We start from the raw sequence: 6930 nt of genomic DNA, 5'->3' as shown, positions 1-6930 counted from the left end.
GGTTGAGGGAGGGCAGGAGGCAGCCTGCACTGGCCCAGGCTGGCAGGTGGAGGTTCTCCAGCAGCCTCCCAGGAGGCTGTTGAACTGCTCCCCCCAGCCCTGTTCCCCCCGCCTCCCAGTTGTGGGGCTGTTAGAGGAAGCTCCCAACTGCCGAATGGCCAGAGTTGAGGGAGGGGCAGAAAATGGGACCCCCTCACTTAATGGCCCTACCCCAGCTGGGGTAGTCCGGGGTAGGAGTGGGTTGGGCCCCTGAGGGCTCCATTCTCCCTTCACACCTGCCCAAGCCCTGGCCATTCAGCAGCTAGGAGCAGCCAGCACAGAGCTGCCGGCTGCTGAATGGGAAATGAGGGGGAGTGGGTGGGGAATGGAGGCCCCTCACCTCGAACACCCCCCTCCTCCCTCAGCTACCCCCACTGTGGTATTGGGGGGGGGTGGGATCTGGGTCAGGCCTTATTTAATACCTGCTTTAACCAGGGTTAATTTTTCATGTAATCAGCCATTTTTAAAGCACTCTGCAGTCATGCACATGTGTTAAGTCATAGCTACAGAATGGTTTCAGGGGCCAGATTACTCAAAAACTGTCACTTCTGTCTGTGTCCCTAGTAACACATAGCAGGCGTTACTAGTGACTTGCAGGATTGTATTATTCCATTGGTAAAGTAGAACATCTCTAAAAGTTGAAAACTGATATAGCCTAATATGAAATGGCCCAATTAGCATCCATGGAGAGAATCCTGTTTTGCAGGTGTAAGTGCTTTGAAAGGTTTAATGCAATTTGAAAAGATTTTTTAGAATATATGGCAACTAAATTCTAAGCTGGTTTTAGTGCATTATTACTCCTTGCACACTTTTCTTTTTCTTCTTTTTTTCCCACTCCCTTTTTCCTCTGCCCTCCTTTTTCTTTTCTCCTTTGCCACTTATTTTTTGTGCCATATATATATTTCAGATGGATATATACGTATTTCTGATTTCTGTGTTGCAATTTTTAAAAGATAACAATGTGAATGTATATAGTTGTAGAGAGAATACCTGATTTTTTTTATAGATAAACTTGAATTCACAATAACCTTGAGGTAGGAAATCATTATCCTTGTTTTGCAGCTGGGACAAAATGAGGCACAGAAGGGTTAATGTTATTGGACCAGCACTGCAAAGGAACACTGTTGCAAAGTTACCAAGAGAGTCCAGAATGCCTAACTCCTTATCCCTTGCTTTCACTATAAAATCACTCTTCTAGACAGACAGAAAAGTAAATGGTTGAAGACAGCTCTGGGGTTTCCTTGGCAGGTGAGAATCCAAGATGATTTAACAGAGTCTATGGAATAGCTCCTGGAAGTTCTTGCAGCTTGTCCCATGGCATCAGCTCAAAGCCCAAGAATAAGCCAATATAACTCATCTGCCTGCAGCAAGGACCACAGTAACACCAGACTCCCATCCTGTACAGACACAAACTACAGTACTTGAATGGCATTCTTGGATACAAAGTGCTTGAGCATCTCCTCATCATCCTCTCTTTCCAGAGAAAGGACAAGTTACATCCTGGGCGGTCTTTGGAGAACATCAGAAAAAAATCAAACTCATGAAGTATAGCTCCTTCATTACCCCTCAGAACCCAATGGCAACTGTGACTGCACTGACTGTTTCTGAGAACTGTATGGGGAGATTTGCATGTGGGCAGCACTGTGCAAACAGTGCAGGGTTCAGTTAGTTGTTTGCTTGCAGGCATTGGCAGTAAACTGGCAGGTTCATGTGGGGACTTGGGTTTCATTATTACAAAACACTGGTGGGACTTACCTCTCCCTGGATCCCATGCACCTTTCCTTTGTTGTGCACAGGGAGAGCAACAGTCTCCCACATCCCATGACCTTCCTGAGTTAGCTATGCCCCCTCAATCCTTCACCTGGTTTCAGGGGCTGCCTTAGTAAATGACACTGATCTCTCAGCTTTATAAGTATTTTCTAGGTCAAGGGGTAATGACATGTGTAGACTTGAAGTGTCATCCTAGTTGTTTAAACCATTCGTGAACTGAATTCATGACTGTAAATCTACATGAATTGCTCACCTGCTAATGGGTTCTTTTATCACTTCACCCTAAACTCAGGCAATATTATCCAGCAGAATATATCCAATTCCCTTATATTAGTACAGGAATAAGTCCATGGTAAAATAACATTCATACTGTACTTGTCAGAAAAGTTTCTTGTTACATGGAGAACTGAAGCATGGCCTGTTCACTGTTTCATTGCTGCTGGTTATATTGCTATAGGTGGTAGAACTCTGCTTTAATGCAACCAGTGTAGAGTGCTTCAGTTTGCACAGAGGAATGTAGAAGTTCCCTGAGTTATACATTTGCCCCTCTAGTTTAGTACTGACTACAGGAAGTAGACCTGGGAAACTACTCTCCCCTTCTATGGAATACAACTCAAAACCTGGCTGCTTACCGCAATGCTAACAAATACAAGCACCATTGCACCTGTATCAGGTAGTGTGCTGTACCTTAACATGCTCCTGCTGGTTCATTGGCACACTATTCTAAGTGTCCACAGACTCAACTGAGGTGAGTAATTGTAAGAGGGCATTAAAAAAAGAGCTGAGATTTACTTTTTGTTGGAATAACCCACATATGTAGCCAAATCCTCAGCTGGTGTAAGTCAGCATAGAACTGTCAAAGGTAAAGGAGCTTCTCTGATTCATGCTAGCTGAGGATGTGTCTGACTTAGTAAGGATCCAACATTAAATATAAATCTAGAAGACTGATATGCTTATTACTGTCCACTCTACGTTCTGGAAAAACAAACAAAGCTACTGAACAAATAATTTGTATGTGAATGGGAATTCAAATGATTAATTCGATTTTAGACACATGTATGAATCAGAGAATTTCAAGAAACCAAGTTGGACACAATAAATTAATCTAACCAAAAACAAGACAGAGTATTACAGATGAGACAATATCACAACACGGGATATTCAATTAACCCCTTGTTTGAGTCCTTTTGTGCACATGTGTCTGTATCTTGGGAATTAGTGAGAGTTCTTCCAGGTTATAAACGGTTATTGGTTCAAGCCTTCTATTTCCAAGTAGTTTTGGGACAAGTTGGGGTACTTTGTCAGGTCAGAAATTTTCAGTGTTTTCATGCCAACAGGTTTCTGCTGTCCTCTGTTAGTAACTGTTAACTTGCATGGAATGCAAAAACTCTGGTTTGGGACTAGTAGAATTTTAACTTTGGGTGAATTCACAGATGCTGAAAAGTGGGAGCAGATTTACTTACTGTAAAGGCACCTTGTCTGAGTGTTCCTTTTTCAGTTTGTTTTGCATGTCTCTGTTTGGGCTTCTTCCACATAATTTTACTGTGTGATTTCAGAGTATGTAAAGTCATTTTTTTAGTTGTAATCATTGAGATGATTGTTCCCCTGCACAGAAGATTTATTTGAAAACTGCATGCTCCATTTTATTAACTGTTCCCAGTCAGTTTTTCTGTTGGACACGCCCAGGCTTGCTTGTAAAGCTAGAACAATAAGGGAAAGGTTATCGTGACTTTACTCCATTCATATTATCTATTAATAGATCTGTTTAGGTAGTTTTCTTCCTTTGCACTCCTCTCCTATATGCATCTTCATATTAGAATTTTTGTGGGGGAAGGGGGAGAGAGTAATTGAAAAGTGGGGTGTAGCACTTACACTGCTGTGTGCGACTTGTATATATGCTTTGTGACCATTATCCTGTGTTCTCGCAATGGTGTTTGCAGGGAGGGTGGGACAGAGGATTGTTTAGTGTCTCGTAAAACATTTACCAAAAGCAGTCAGCCATGGATTTGAAGGGCATTCCATTGCCAAGCTGCCTGTGGGAGGGAGGAGAGGGAGAGAGCACACAAGAGCACACCAGGTACTTGGCAGGTACTGTTTCATACTTTAATTTTGTGTGTATGTGTTAGAAATTCAGGAGGTGCAATGGTGTATGCGAGTGTTGCCAAAGGTTTAGATGGCAGAATTAAAGAAAACTGTACAGCAACTAGTTTTTTTTTCTTTATAGTTTGTTTTTGGTGAATATGATTTAATGCAAATGATGATCCCAGTGCATCGATTGATCAACCTCTGTTGCTTTGTTTTTCTATTTTTAACTGCAAAAGTAATGCCCAGATGAAGAGTTAATTACAAAACTACTGTTTGTTACTATTGAGGCTTACTAATGCAATATCAAGTAGCTTAGGTTTGCCCTCCAATCAGAGAGTTAGAGCAAAAGTCAGGGCTTCTAAAGCAAAATGTGCAATATAGTTATTGTAACAGGGCTAGTGACTCAGTCCGCAAAGAGATTTGCTAAATGTTGAATCTAGCTGTGCAGAAAGTGGCAAACTTTTTTCAGGATTTTTTCCCCTGCATTCACTTCCAGGACAAAGGAGATGAAAACCCGAAGCCAGACTTATGCTTCTTATTTCTTTTACGTATTGAAATGACAGGCAAGAAGTTGAGTAGTTTCAAACATGGGCGACTGGTGCCACCTTAGTTGGGGGGGCATGTGACCCCCCCCTCCCCCCCCAGCAACCAGTCAGCAATCAGGGGGGTCCCTTCCCAGAGCCAATCTCACTGACCTGGGGTGGGGGGAGGAGAAGTGGGGAGTCATGGCACTCCCAGAAGTGACCACGGCGCTTCACTCCCCAGCCAGCACTCTCAGGGGCACAACACATAAGCATTTCCTAAGAGAGGGGCATGGCCTGTCAGGGGGTGCACCAGCACTCTCGGGGGGTGCATGTGCACCCCCTACGTGTTGCCAGTGGTTTCAAATAAATGTTTTAAGACTATCATCAGGAAGTTTGTACTGTCTTGTAGAAACTGATTCAACTGTATAGTAATCTGTCCTCCTTGCTATACATTTGTAACTTGGTAATTCTTATATGCTTTCACATAAGTGCTAGTATTGCCTCCTTTGATCCTCCCCAAAAATTCTGACTTTCAAGCTTGTTCTCAGGTAAATGTAGTAGGTGGGTTTTGAAAAATTGCTTATGTGCACTAAATATTAAGTGGGTGATCTATAAAATATTTCTCATTTGTCTACAATAAGTTCTGTATCCAGAGAGAAGGCATAAAATCAGTTAAATACATCTTTAAAAAGGGAAAAATTCTTATTCATATGTTGCTTCAATTTACTAAGTAAAGCTCAGTATATACCATCTTGTGTAGATTCACTGTAATTCCCTTCTGAAATGAAGGGATATTCTCTAAACCTGTATGGCTTACTGTACTCGCATGTTAGACAGGCAAGTTTAGCAGCTATTCAGTTCTCTTAAGGGCTCCTAAAGACTATCAGCCCACCCACTATCTATAAAGTACTTTATGTCAAAAGGGCATTTAGTACTTCATGCTGCTTAAACTCACAGGACAATATAGTGCAGGGCACAACTGCAGAACAGGAACACAATTACTGGAGAACAAAGTACATGAGTTCCTATCAGCTTCATTCAGCTTTAAATAAGTGAAACATGCCTTGAGAAATATAAAATCTTAGCAAAACCAGCATGGTAGTCTATATCAGCTGACATATGGAAATACATTGCTTTTATAAGTAAGAAAATAGCCACTGCACCGCCCCCCCCCCGCAACTCCCATTTCTGTGTCACAGTAAATACAAGATTTGTGCTTTTGCGTCCAAATAATTAAAACTGCCTGTGCATTTGACAGAATATCAGTTGAAGTAATACAAGAAGTTTTGGTTACAGTCTCTAAAGATTACAAATCTTATCTCCAAGCTCCCAGGGACTGGAATTAAAAAAAAGTAAAAATCCAAAACAAAAGGCAGGGAGGACAACGTTATCTTGTCTATTGTTATATGTTGATAGGGTTCTAGCTGGTCACGGTAAGGAAGAATTAGTGGATTAAATAGAGGATAAGAGTGTTGACAAAATCTGTTCAGTCTTTCAGTCCTGTTTACATTTCAAAACACCTATTTTGGTGCAATTTCAAACACTCTGCATCTTTGAATCTTGTTCCTAAATGTCTGTAGGAGTGCAAGGAAATAATATCAAATAGATGTACGTTTCAGTGGAAAGAAGCCGAAATAGTTAAAAGGTACCTGAGCAAAAAATGCTGTCCATAGTTTGTTTTTGAGTTATGATTCATACATTGTTTGGTTGTGCTTAAATTTTCTAATTTTAATTGAATATCTAGAAATGTACTTTGGTGTCTGTGATTATTCCCTGTGTAAGAAAATCAAAGTGATTTATCACAATCGTCCCCTGCCTTTTTTCCTTTGTGGAATATGGTTCATTGTCCAAACATCACTATTACTGTCAGATGATAGGATGAACTGTCCATCTTCTCTGAGAAGTGACACAGGGGCTTCCTGCTTGAAACATCTGTTCTTTTTTTATTCAGGCATCAGTCCACATTTCTATTCAGATTACAGATTTATTTTTGTGTTAAAATGTTTTTAATTGCGCTTTATTTTGATTTTCTTGTTAAAACTGAGTGAGCCAGATTATATTCCATTTTGTGCATCTTTCCCAGAATTGTTTACTAAGTTCCAGTCGTTTACACTTGTATAAATACATTGAAAGTATTTCAGTGGGGTTTCATAGGTATCACTGAGTACATAGCTTGGCCCACAAAACCTTTACTGTGGCTGACATGTTGTGATGGTTGTAAGGCATTGAAAAATACTAGCTTGACTCTTAGACCAGGCTGTTTGCAGAGCTGGTTGTTGGGTAGGAGAAATCTCTACTTTTTCAACTGAGCCCCAAAGAAAGTAAAATGATCACAAACCATTTGTACACTTTTCTGGTTAGAAATACACCAAGTTTCCATGAAAACAGTTATTGAAAGAGGAAGATTTAAATTGGTAATACAATGGGAAATAGCTGTAGTAAATTGGTATATTCAAGCTTGACCCAGAATTGTTTGTGGAAATGGTGTTATTCCATTAATAGAAACTTGGAT

The 6930-nt window shown here is 40.8% G+C and overlaps 1 protein-coding gene across 3 annotated transcripts in view; it reads left to right on the top strand.

Moving 5' to 3' along the window:
* RBM47 (RNA binding motif protein 47) overlaps positions 1-6930 on the top strand; it is a 197543-nt gene that overhangs the window by 119157 nt on the left and 71456 nt on the right. Inside the window, exon 1 of one of the 3 annotated variants that reach the window (XM_019526183.1) lies at positions 3826-3897. The exons of the other annotated variants lie outside the window; for them this stretch is intronic. The gene's annotated coding sequence lies outside the window, so the exon portion shown is untranslated. Of the gene's footprint in view, positions 1-3825; positions 3898-6930 lie in introns of those variants that run through there. 3 annotated transcript variants of the gene reach the window in all.

This window comes from Gavialis gangeticus, unplaced genomic scaffold (assembly GCF_001723915.1).
Source record: "Gavialis gangeticus isolate Ggan-Ray unplaced genomic scaffold, GavGan_comp1, whole genome shotgun sequence".
NCBI lineage: Eukaryota > Metazoa > Chordata > Crocodylia > Gavialidae > Gavialis > Gavialis gangeticus.
Note: the sequence above shows the minus strand (reverse complement) of the source record. Positions and strands in the feature narration are given on the sequence as shown.